The 12,465-nt window shown below is 41.9% G+C and overlaps 1 pseudogene; it reads left to right on the top strand.

Moving 5' to 3' along the window:
• Window positions 1-3,074: 3,074 nt before the first annotated feature.
• Window positions 3,075-12,465, top strand: Gm14826 (annotated as a pseudogene).

The raw sequence follows: 12,465 nt of genomic DNA, 5'->3' as shown, positions 1-12,465 counted from the left end.
TCACCTGAATTTTTGATCTTAGCCATTCTGACTGGTGTGAGATGGAATCTCAGGGCTGTTTTGATTTGCATTTTCCTGATGATTAAGGATGCTGAACATTTTTTCAGGTGTTTCTCAGCCATTCGGTAATCCTCAGGTGAGAATTCTTTGTTTAGCTCTGAGCCCCATTTTTTAATGGGGTTATCTGATTTTCTGGAGTCCACCTTCTTCAGTTCTTTTTATATATTAGATATTAGTCCCCTATCTGATTTAGGATAGTAAAGATCCTTTCCCAATCTGTTGGTGACCTTTTTGTCTTATTGACGGTGTCCTTTGCCTTACAGAAGCTTTGCAATTTTATGAGGTCCCATTCTTTTTAATTTTTGTTTTTTCAGTTTTCTGTTCTGATGTTTTTATTTTGATTTTTGTTGTTGTATTGTTTGGGGTTTTGTTTATTTGTTTGTTTTCAAGACAGGGTTTCTCTGTGTAACAGCCCTGCTACCCTGGAACTCTCTGTAAACCAGGCTGGCCTCAAACTCACAGAGATCCACCTGCCTCTGCCTCCAGAGTGTGCCACCACTGCCTGGCTTATTTGTTTTGCTTATGTGTATGAGTGTTTTGCTTGCAAGTTATGCCTGTCCAACGTGTGTGTACAGTACCTGCAAAAGTCAGAAGAGGGCATTGGATGCCCAGGAACTGGAATTAGAGTTGTTAGATGCCATGTGGGAACTTGGCACCAAATCTGTAAGAATAGCAAGTGCTCTTTACCAATGGCCATCTCTCCAGCCCTGCCTGTCTACCACTTTTTCATCCTTACACAATTTGTTGCTTTAGCTGACAGAATCTTCCAGGATCTGGCATGAGGGGATTGAGACACGGTATCTCTACATAGCCCTGGTTGCCCTGGAACTGGCTCTGTAGACCCAGCTGGCCTCAAACTCACAGAGATCTACCTGCCTCTGCCTCCCCAGTGCTGGGATCAAAGGCAAGCACCACCACCACACCCTGCTAGGATCTGGATTTTTTTTTTATTGAATATCCACCAAGTAGCTAAAATTGTTATTAGAAAAACAACCTAAAAACTAATTCAGCAAATATATATTCAATGTGTATTATATATTTGAATGTGTAATAATTTTAAAACTGTTTTCATCATTTCAAGCAACTTGACACACCCTTCTTGGTGGTGTTCATGTTTTAGCATTAGCCTGGTCTCTATATTAATGAGTTTACTATTACTGTGACAAAATGCCAGAATTGGTCAACCTGTAAGAAGGAAATAGTTATTTTGGTAGAGTTTTCAGGCCAGGGATTTTTGGCACTGTCCTTTCAGGCCTTGGAGACACAGTGCACTATGGCAGGACTGTGTGACAGAAAAGGCCTGTTCAGCTCATGGCGGTTGGAAAAGAAAGTAAAACAGGAAGGGGCCAGGGTCCCAATATCCCTCCTTTGATAACCTGCCCCAGGTCCCACCTCTGAATTGGTCCACTACTGTTCAATAGTGTAACCAGCTGGGGATTAAACCTTTAACATACTTCCAAGCCAACAGTCTCCAGTTCAGAAGACAGCTCTAAAAATGGTTGGCCTAGCCAGGTGGAGTCCACACCTGTATGCTCAGAACTTAGGAGGCCAAAGTTGGAGGGCCGCTCTGAAGTTGAGGCCAGCCTACGTTACTAAGTGAGTTCCAGGATATCATAGGCTACAGAATGAGTCTATTTCAAAAAGAGACAAAAGAAAAGAAAAAAAAAAGGAAAGAAAGGGGAATTAGGTTGTTTTACATGTCCTTTCATTTAAAACTAGCTTATGGCTTATTTTCAAATCAAACTAGTAACTATAATATAGTAAGTTTATAAAATTAGCCAGGCTTTAGTAACAGAATTTTTTTCAACTCTACTATTAAATTTTTGTCTAGAAGCACATGAGAGGTCCAGTATCTTTGGCCAGGAAAGGTGCAGAACAAGCTAATATGGCCCAACATCTAAAACTGATCCTAGTCTATAAATTTACACTATTATATTCAACTATGATTCATAGAAATGACATTAAGCTTAAAATATTCAAGTGTGCTGTTTTTTAAAGTTCTCGAAGAGTAAATCATTTCCTTCTGTATTTTTGGAAAAGTGAATATTCATTTCTCCCTGGTGATATTAAATTATGACAATTTTTGGCATTCAAATTAACCTGTCAAATTACATCTTCCCCAATTCTCTATCATTTGCAGATATGAGAAGCTTCTGAAAATGACAATAAAAAGACATGATGGTTATGGGCCACAATTAAAAAAAATATGCTGCTCCTTCATGGAAATCTTTAAAGACTCAAAACATGTTTTGGATCAATAACTATGACAGATTTCTATAAATAAGATTTCAGTGTTAAAAGATGTTGGATCAGCATTTCCGGAAATCTATGACTAATGCTGTTATACTATCTGTCTGAAGAGTTTTACTGTGACGTCATCTCTTCAGAAATTTTAAATATTAATCCATAGGTTATTTTAAGCATGCTGTTGTTTTTTATTTTCTGATTCAGGATACTTTGTCTCTTTGTACAAATAAATGAACATAACTCTTTTACCCTGCTAGAATGAATAAGGTCAGAGGGCAGTATTTAGATTTGCATCCATTTCAGCCAAATTAAAATTTCTTTATGCAAAGACAGTACCTTACCAGTCTCTCTTTCCCTTCCCAAACTATGAATGAAAGTACAACATCAAAGGGATTGTTTTTGAGACCTGCCTCTCCCTTTTGCCCAGGCTGCCCTCCTACTCTCAGACTCCAGCCTGCCTCCTGTCCCATTCTCCAGCGTGGCCAAGACTTGAGCCACGTGCCCACTGTGCCTGGCAGGAACATTATTTCCGACAAAAATTCTGGGTCATTTATGTGGAATACATTTCCATAGTTCAAGTAATTTTGCAACAAATTAAATCATGGTATTCATGTTTCTCTTCTAATATCATGCAAATATTTCTGTGGAAGCTAATTTCTCTCCCTTCCAACCATACTGTAGCAGACATTATAGAGAGACTGCCTGGATCTCCTGGCTTTTACCCAGCTTCTAACTTGCCAATCCCTAGGCATCTTTGTTTATGGCAGATGCCCGTGGGCAAAACAGGTAGGGAATCAACTCCACTCTTGAGTTGCTCTCCCTCAGAGGCTGAGAGAAGTGGGTTGGAGATATCCCAGCTCCTTCTGCCTTGTGCATTTTTATTGATGGGTCTCAGAATTTTCCAGCCAAGTTGAGTTTGAGGCCCCCACAGTGGTCACGGCTTTAACACACCCCCTTTGTTGGCTCCCTTGCTTCGTCTTCCTCCTTAGTGATTTACTCACTTTCCGGAGGTAGATTTCGGTTTGGTTTTGGTTTGATTGTTTTTTAACCTTCTCAGTGGCTGCAGACGTGCCTGTACTTTGACTTGTGCCAGCCTGAGGCTCACCAACCTGCAGGGCTCGGCTTTGTTCTCTCCTCTCCACTTGAATTTGTCATTTCCGGGACTTACATTGCAGAGAACAGAACAAATGTCAATTTTGTTAGGAAATGGCTTTCTGGCTACTCCTGGATCTGTCTTTTTTTTTTTTTTTTTTTTTTGTACTCTTTGTCAAAAGACAGTCATTTTATTCCTCAGCTAATCCCTCAAGATAAACAAATCTACAATTGGTTCTGGTAACCTGGAGAGAAAAAAAAAATGGGTCTCTGGAGTCGCTATAGTCAAACACAAGTTCCAGTCAGTGATTTCAAGGGTGTCATTCGGCTTTAAAATTCAGTGAATTTTATCCAAAACTCCACAGAAACTATCCTATAAATTGAAGAGGAAGGAATTTTTCTCAACTCATTTTACAAAGACAATGTCACCCTAATAGCAAAAGCAGACAAAGGCTATTCAACTGGAAAAGGTTACAAGTCAAATTCTGAAATATCCAAAACGAACTGTATGCACCACAGTCAATTGGAGGTATCCTTCAGAAGGTGTTCGATATTCAGAAATCAACCGGGGCTGGCTCGGCAGTTTAACAGCACTTGATGCTCTTATAAGGGGCCTGGTTTAGATTCCCAGCACCCACATGGCAGCTCACAGTCACCTATAACTCCAGTTCCAGGGTAATCTGTCACCCTCGAGCCCCTGACACAAAGTACACATACAGACAAGCACTCTAAACATGCACATAAAATAATTTTTTAATCTAAAAAATTGAACAACCAATGCAATCTTTTAACCATATTAATAATAGGCTGAAGTAATTGATTCAAAAAATGAGAAGAAAGAAAATTATTAATAATAAAAAGGCCCACAATGCCATTTAGAATTACTGTTTAAGCCAGGTGTGGTAACAGATCTCTGTGAGTTCAAGGACAGCCTGCTCTACATAGAGAGTTTCAGACAAACCAAGGCTGCATAGTGAGACCCCTGTCTCAAAAATTATGTTTCAAAAATACCTAGGAATAAATCTAACAAGACATATATAAGCTCTGTATATTGGAATTTTTAGACTGCTGACGAAAAGAATCTAGTTTAGAAATGCCAGATTCAGTACCCAGGTAAACCCTGCCCAGATTGATACACAGGTTTGACACAAGTCCTATCAGATCTGGCAGGACTTTTTTGGTAGATGCAAGCTCACTCATTTTTTTAAAATCGTATTTAAGCTTTTTTTAGAGTCCAGACTTTATCCCCCTCCCGGTTCACTCTCTGACTGTTCCACATCCCATACCTCCCCCCCTGCCCCCGTTACCCAATCTCCACATGGATGTCCCTACCCCCACCCCACCCCACCTGACCTCTAAACTCCCTGGGGCCTCCAGTCTCTTTAGGGTTAGGTGCATCATCTCTGAATGAACACAGACCCAGAAGTCTTCTACTGTATGTGTGTTGGGGGCCTCATATCATCTGGTGTACGCTGCTTGGTTGGTGGCCCAGTGTCTGAGAGATCTCGAGGGTCCAAGTTAATTGAGACTGTTGGCCCTCCTACAGGGTCGCCCTCCTCATCAGCTTCTTCAAGCTCATTCTAAAAGTTATGTGCAGAAGACAAAAGAACTAGAATGTTGAAAACAATTTTAGAAAAAGAGGAATTAGTTAGGAGTAGTGAAGGGAATATCGACGTAAGACATAGCTACAGAAATCTAGGCAGCATGAAACCAGCAGAAGAAGAAACATAGATCAATGGAGTGACGCAGTCTGTAAATAGACCAAATAATTTTTAATGAAAATAATTTTTAAAAAGGTGCAAAGGCAACTCAATGGAGAAAGAATAGTCTTTCCGACAAATGTCACTTAATTGATTAGCCAGCTATAAGCAAAATAAAAACACAAAAATTTAACCTGAATAGTATACAGGAAAGAAATTAAAAATAGATCGTGAATTTTAATACATAAACTTAAAATTTTTTTTGAGACAGGGTTTCTCTATATGCCCTGGCTGTAGACCAGGCTGGCCTAGAGCTCAGAAATCCGCCTGCCTCTGCCTCCCAAGTGCTGGGACTAAAGGCATGTGTCACCATGCCCTGCCCAAACCTAAAACTTTTAAAGGAAAGTTTAAGAAAAGAATCATCAGTAACTGGAATTATAGTGGTTTCTTTAGACAAGACACCAAAAAGACAATCCATAGAAATTAATAATTAGACTTTAGAATAATTATCTTTTGTACAATGAAAGACCTTGCTGGAAGAATGGAAATACAAGCTACATACTAGGTGAAAATATTTGCAAATAATATGCCCTACTGTGACAGGTCCCCAGACCTTAGTAGGCCCCAGACTTTAGCACAACTGACTTCATGATGGAAGTACCACTCAAGCCGTAAAATTCAACACATAGACAGCACCACCTGCCAAAACTAAAACAAAGGCCTAATCCATCAAAGTCCATGTTGTGGGAAAGTCTCTAAATGGACTGACCTTGCTTTTTGGCTTCTGTAGTTCTGTTTCTGGCTAACTCTTCTTGTTAGCTAACATATGTCAACCTTTTTGCTTAGACGCTGAGAAAGGCCTTGTGATCCCAAGCACCCAGAGTAGTCACTGACCAGCTAATAAAGACTTTCTGTTGGCTTAACAACAAGAGCAGTCTTCTCTGGTAGATACCTCACAACTCTACAGAGGACATGTTTCCTGAATATGTAAAAGAAGGAAAGGGGAGAGGGGAGGAAGAGAAACAAGGGGAAAGGGAGCAGAGGGAGCAAGGAGGCCGAGAAGATCACTGTTCACCCAACAAGTGCAAAATAAAAAATAAAAATAAAATAAAAAACGATAATAGGACCAAATGCTTGTGTGTGCTACAATCCAAATAACCACAGAGGTCAAGAACCTAGTAAGGGGAGAATATCCCAAAGGGTAAATAAAATAGTGTTATGGAAAGATGAAGGACAAACTAAACTAGAAGGATTAAATTACAATGGGGATGGAAGAGTGGGGTAAGAAGGAATATATATGGGGAGGGACAGCTAAGACTAAAGGTCGTTTGAAGAACCATATGGGAACCAACTGTTGAAGAAGCTTCTGAAAATATGTACGTACATGAAAGAAATTTAAATGGAATCTCCATGAAGGGGACAGTGCTCCAACTAGACATCTTATGCCACCAAATTCAACCTCTGATGCCCAAAATGGGTTATATCCTACTGAGTCATTGGCCAAAGGGGCTCTAAGATCCCCCAAATATCACAGGCTTTTGCCAAGACTACTAGTTACCCTCCATAACCAGATGGTAAGGCTCCATTCCTGAAAACACTAAAGGAACACAACAATAAAATGGCTTCTGGTAACATGTTGTTATACCCATAGATGAGTCCTCACTCAACCCTTATCAGAAAAGCTTCTCCTTACAGCAGACGGGAAGTAACACAGAGATCCATAATTGGACAATGTGCAATGGTTGAGCCTTTGGAACACTCAGTCCTAAATGGGGTATCTTCCTAACCCCTCCCCTCAAGGCCCAGAGGTCTAAGCAGAAGAGAAGGCTGAAAGACAGGAAGAATCAGAGGTAGTGGTGACTCCAAGGAAACGGTCTTTCGGGGACAGCGAGACTGATACACAGGAACTCACTGAAACTGTAGCAACACAAAGAGAGCCCGCACAGGTCCCAGCCAGACAAGGTCCCAGCACTGAGAGGGGGAAGTGGACATGTGCTCCCACCTCTAACCAAGAAGTTATTTGTGATTGATACCTGCTGGCAAAGGGAGTGTCACTGGTCATATAAGCCACACTCCAGGGCAGGCCCCATGACTAGGAGTAGGTGGCCAACACAAAGCAAATTTCATGGGTTTTTTTTTTTGAGAGGAGTTGCTCTTGCTTATTTCTTTATTACTTTTTTTTGTCTCAATGGACTTTTTTGTTTATTTTGATTCTTGATTTTTGTGTGTGTGTGGGGGGGGGGGGTAATATCTGTTTTTGTTTTGAGAGAAAGAGAGAAGAGGGGAGAGGGGAAGAGAGAGAGAAAGAACATGAAGTTGGGTGGATACGTAGGTAGGAAGGATCTGAGAGGAGTTGAAGGAGGGAAAACATGATCAAAATATATTGTATGAAAAAAATCTCAGAGCTTGGAGAGAGAGTTCAGTGGTTAAGAGCATTTGCTACCTTTGTAGTGGACTGCGGTTTGATTCCCAGCACCCACACGGTAGCTCAAAACCACCTGCAACTGTAACTCCGGCTTCAGGGGATCCAACACCCTCTTCTGGCCTCCTATGGCACTTATACATATAGCATACACACACACACACACACACACGCACAGGCACATACACACATACACACACACATGCACACACACAAATAAATAATTTTAAGGAAAAGAATAATCTTAATAAATAAAATTATCTTAATAAATAAAATAATATCAAATGCTAGTAAGGATGTGGAGGAATTATGTCACTTCATAAATTAGTAGTAGAAATGTAAAGTGATCTAGCCACTCTGGAAAACAGTTAAAATTAAACCTGCATTAACCATGTGATTGAATATACCTGCTTTTAAACATTTATCCTGAAGAAACCTTGGTCCAGAAAAACCCTGTGTATGAATGCTCACAGCAGCTTAACTCCCCAAAGCAAAACGCTAAACACATCCTAAACCCATCTCGGTGGGTGAATGGTTAGACAAACTTCTGTATAGCTGTAGAATAGAATCGTATTTTGAAAGCAACAGAAATGAATTATTGATATTTTACCAACAACTTGCATGGACCTCAAGCTCATTATTCACAGGGAAAAAAGTTAACCTCAAAAGGTTATACACTGTATGATTCCATCCGTATAATATGCTCGGAATAACAAAACGGTAGAGAAGAAGAACAAATTAGTGGTTGCCAGGCAACAAGAACAGGAGGCCAGGAAGGAAACTACATGCAAATGCAAAATTCTGAGATAGTATTCCTTAGTGACTAAGGAACAAGTCTGAGTCTTGATTGTGATGATCAGTACATAAATCTACACATATGATAAAATGAGCCCTCAAACCTGCACAGACAAATGCAACATAAAAACGGTGAATATTAAACCAAGTGTGGTGGCACACGTTTATAATCCCTGCACTGTGGAGATGGAAGCAGGAGAATCAGGAATTGAAAACAAGCCTTGGCTGTTACATAGCGAGTTTAAGGCCTGCCAGGGCTACGTGAAACCGTATTTCAAGAAAACAATGTAAACCAATAGTGAAAACTGAATATCTATAAGACAGTGAACAATAATTAACTGATTACAATAATTTTCAATTTCCTGGTAGTTTGTATTATATACAGTGCCACCATTGGAGGAAGCTGGACACAGAGCACATAGGGTGACTTGTAATGTTTTTGACACTTCCTGCAAGATTTCTTCCAAAGGAAAGAAAATTTTAATTCTAAATTTGTTATCCTAGTGTGTGAGAGAGAAAGCAGAAAAGCTCTTTAATTATTATTAGAGAAAGAATCTTTAGGTCATACTTAGAAGTGCCATAAGTGCTTCAAATATAATAAACATATTAGGTGAGGGATGTAGCTCAGTGGTACACAGCACTTGCCTAGCATGAGTAAGATTCTGGTTTCTATTCCCAGCAAAGAAAATATATATATATATATATATATATATATATATATATATATATATATATATATATATATGAGTGTAATATTATAATAATAATATATGTTATATACATACATGTGTATATATTATATACCCACACATATACACAAAGTAGAACAGTAAACACATTGATGTGCATAGATTTCTGTTAGATGTAAATTACCCATCACTATAAAAACCTTAAATAAACAGGCAAGAGCTTGAGAGCATTGGAGTGGAAATGCTCTGACAGGACAGTTTCTGACTTCCCTTAGCCCTGTGTTTCAATTTAATCTTCTGTCTTTGTTTTGCTACTGCTGAGGGTACATAAAAGTTCATGAATTATACATTATATGATGATAAAATATTGCTCTTAGTCTTATTAAATGTTTGCTGTTTTGTATTCTATTTGTCTATTATAAAAAAATTCCATAATGCTTTCTTTTCCCCGAATCTGCTTAGTATAGCTTCCCAATTTTTATTTGTAATCTTTGCTTGTTTTTACGTGTGTCTTCTTCTCCTTTATTTCTTCCTTTTGAGACTTGCACTCATGTAGTCCAAGCTGACCTCAAACTCACTACCTGGCCACAGATGACCTTGTACTCCTGACCCTGCCTCCACTTTCTAAGTGCTGGGAACACAGGCATGTGCCACCATATCTAGTCTTTTATGTGTGTCCTCAATAGAGAACAAACAGCTGTGTGTTTTCCCAAATGAAAATCTTCCATTGTTTGAGGAATGAACAGTGTTCCCTGGTGGCACACCTAAAATCCCAGCACTCGGGAAGCTGAGGCAGGAAGCCAGAAGTCTACATGAGACTTCATCTTATAAGATGCAAAAGAAGAAATAAGAAATGTTACACATTTTTAAATCTTTTTTAAATTTTCTCTCTCTCTCTCTCTCTCTCTCTCTCTCTCTCTCTCTCTCTGTGTGTGTGTGTGTGTGTGTGTGTGTGTGTGTGTGTGTCACTGTGTGCATGCCCTGTGAGCTGCCCAACATGGGTTCTGGGAAACTGAGAGAGTAGCAAGCACCTTTAACCAATGAGCCGTCTCTCCAGCCCAGAGAAAGTGTACCCACTTGTTTTATTGTGACAACTTACTCTGGTTTGTTTCTCGGTGGTCTGTGTCTCATGCAGTCATGACACTTCTTTTCCTTTCCATTCTTTGACCTTTGCTAGGATGGCCCAGTTTGTGCTGGGCTTTACTTTTTTGTCATCTAGTAATTTATAAGATGTATCCACTACTTTCATCCTAGTATTATTTTTGCTTAATTTGCTCAGTTTCTAATCTTTATTTCAATATTTGGAAGTGTACAATTGCCAGGACCAGCCTGTGCACAGAGCCTTGAGATGCCTCCGCCTCACCTAAAGCAAGTGCAGAAGACCCCAGCTCTGGGTGGAGGCGGGTAGCCTCCATACTCGCTCCCGGGCTGGAGGAGATCCGGTGCCCCTCTGCGGGTAGGGGCAGTCCTGGACTGTCTCACGGGACAAGAGCTGCAGCCTCTGCCGCCGTCCCAATTCTAGAAGAAGCTTAGCTTGCCCTAGAAGAGGTTCTTGAAGGTGTTTACTGGATTGTGCAGTTATCACCCGTTCGTGGAACAGTTGACAAGGCAGGCTTCCATTTTACAAACAAGTTCATTTTCAGCGATGTGTCCCGACTCGGGCATTTAGAGGTCAGTTCTGTCCACAGATTCCCCACTGCTGTTTTATCGTCACAGCTGAGGTGCCTCCTTTGATTCTTCCCACAAATTGAAAGCTTCCAGCTTTAGGGACCAAGGTTTGCCCTTCCCTCCTCTCAAATAATAATCAGATGCAAGTATGAATGAACATATCACTGTGTGAAAAAGTGAAGATTCCAAGCTTCCGGAGGAGGAAACGTGAATTCTGTGATCTTGGTGGTCAATTTGATTGGATTTGGAGTCAAGTAGAAGGGAAACTGTTGGACACTCCTGTGAGGGATTTTCTTGATCAGCTTATTTGAAGTGCGAAAACCCACTGCGCAGTGTGCTCAGGTGGCAACCCGTACAAAAGGGAAACTGAAGCTGGAAACTCGGCTTTTGCCTGTTTGCCTTGGCTTGCTGATAAGTATCCTCCTGTTCCTGCCACAAAGGAGTTCCTTTGATGACATTAGAATCATCGCCTTCCAGCTGCCAACTCAGACTGAAGACCAACAGCTCTCTAGGAACCCTCTGGGCCTTCAGCACCGCCTTGAGACTGCCTAGACGCGTCCTTGCGAGCAGCTGCCACCATTGGTCAGCCCAGACCATATTGAGTAGCCTTCGTGGCTGTTCCACATCATTCACAGGAGACTTCCTATCTGCTGCCTCCAGATCCTGAGGACTGGGAGAAACAGGGCATCCCTGACTTTGTCTATGGCCAGGAGGATCTCGTTGGCTAGGAAATTCAGTGGCCAAGGAATTCACGTAGTGCCGTGGACACACTACCACTACCCCACTTTGACTCTGCAGTCTGCTTTGCACTGAGGCAGCAGCTGGAACTGGGCCTGTTTCGATACCGCCTAGAAGATCTGCAGACCCAAATCCTCCCTGGTTCCGTGGGGTTTGTAGCTCAGCCGCATATAGAGCAAGGGATACAGAGGAGGCGCCCTCAGAATATCAAAAGTGTGAGGCAGGAGTTTGGCCCGGAACAGTTTCACTTCAATAAAATCCGACCTAGAGAAGTCCTTTTCCCTTGTGTAAAGGGAGCTTAATGGCCCAGCTGCTCCAAAGCAAGAGGACGTCCTTGTAGTGATCAATGTCAGCTCCCTGGAGTCATGTGCTGCTGGTGCCTGCACCTGCTCATGGGCTTCCCCAACGGCTGCTGCCTGGAGTGCTACGGGTGGGGCTAGAAGCTGTCCTACTGAGCTTGACCCAGGCTTCCAGGTTGGCTTCAACAGCCTGGGAGGTCTGGCCTCTGCGAACCATCTTTACCTGGCCCACCCACTGCCTGTGGAGGGAGCGCCAAGCACACCCCTTGACCCATCTGCTGCAGGCCCTGCCGGCTCCTGGCTTTCTCTTTTACACGAGTGGGCCAGGACCTGATTTGGGAGCGTTAATTAGCAGGGTATGCGGAGCTACTGACTACCTGAGTGACTGTGAGATTGTTCATAACTTATTTGTGACCCGGGAGCTCCACCCGGGCAGGCATCATGGACCTCAGACCTCAGTGGGATCCGAGTCATTCTATGGGCCCGGAAGTCCAGCTTTGGAATAAAGGAAAGTGGGGCATTTAGTGTTGTTACCCTGGGGCTTCTCTGAGAGGTGAGAGGCAACAGAAACACTCATGAGAACACATTTGCTCTGTGAGCTGGCCGGCCACCTCCCTGTCAAAACATCGCAGGACTTCAGCAGCTTGACAGAGGCAGCTGCAGTGGCCCTCATTCAGGACTGTCTGCTGCCCCAAACTCAGGCAGGTGAGGTACAGGCAGCGCTGGTGGGCCTGATGGCCCAGGAAGAGCTGTGA

The sequence above is a fragment of the Mus musculus genome, chromosome X (assembly GCF_000001635.26).
Source record: "Mus musculus strain C57BL/6J chromosome X, GRCm38.p6 C57BL/6J".
In the NCBI taxonomy this organism is placed as follows: Eukaryota; Metazoa; Chordata; class Mammalia; order Rodentia; family Muridae; genus Mus; species Mus musculus.
This window is presented reverse-complemented; position numbering and strand designations above follow the sequence as displayed.